Raw genomic sequence first — 681 nt, forward strand, 5'->3', positions numbered from 1 at the left:
TCACATACTCTTCTTAATTTTACAAAATTTTCATTTTTCTAAGCACTTTACATTTGCATATAAATGTCAATTCCATGTGCGTTTGGGTTTCTATACAAATGATGCAAGGGGTTTGATTTGAGTGTGTGGAAACTATGAAACATTTTTTGTGGCAATGACTTCTAAACAACATTGTATATGTTTACATTTTTTGAAAGTCAACAAATTGGATAATTAAGATCTGTGCATTTTTTTTCTTTTTCTTCTTTAAAAATTATGGGACTCTTCACAAATTTGTATGTCATCCTTGTGCAGGGGCCATGCTAATCTTCTCTGTATCATTCCAATTTTAGTATACGTGCCACCAAAGCAAGCAAAGATCTGTTTATATTGTTGTATTACCTTATGTTTCTAAAATTTTCCCTCCAGAAGGGTTTTAATTTGGTTTTAAGCCCATAAGATATGTGGTTGATAGAAAACAGGACATTTCTCTAGCACAGAAATATTAGGAAACAGATTATTCCCTAATTCCTTGGTTTCAGAATACCAATACACTAATTCTTTGTTCACTCTTAGCATCAAAAGTAATGGATAATTCTGAAATTTTATCTTTTCTAGTGACAATTAACAAATAAATTATAACCTTTGTTACATGATAGCCAAGAATATTTCATCTGAAACCACCAAGCATTAAACTTAATT

At 30.4% G+C, this 681-nt stretch overlaps 1 non-coding gene across 1 annotated transcript; it reads right to left on the reverse strand.

Annotated features, from left to right (window-relative positions):
- Positions 1 to 249: 249 nt before the first annotated feature.
- LOC143645311 (U6 spliceosomal RNA) lies at positions 250 to 352 on the reverse strand. The gene has a single exon (XR_013157035.1). It is a non-coding gene; the product is annotated as a U6 spliceosomal RNA (small nuclear RNA).
- Between the last annotated feature and the right edge of the window lie 329 nt (positions 353 to 681).

Source organism: Tamandua tetradactyla, chromosome 8, assembly GCF_023851605.1.
Source record: "Tamandua tetradactyla isolate mTamTet1 chromosome 8, mTamTet1.pri, whole genome shotgun sequence".
NCBI lineage: Eukaryota > Metazoa > Chordata > Mammalia > Pilosa > Myrmecophagidae > Tamandua > Tamandua tetradactyla.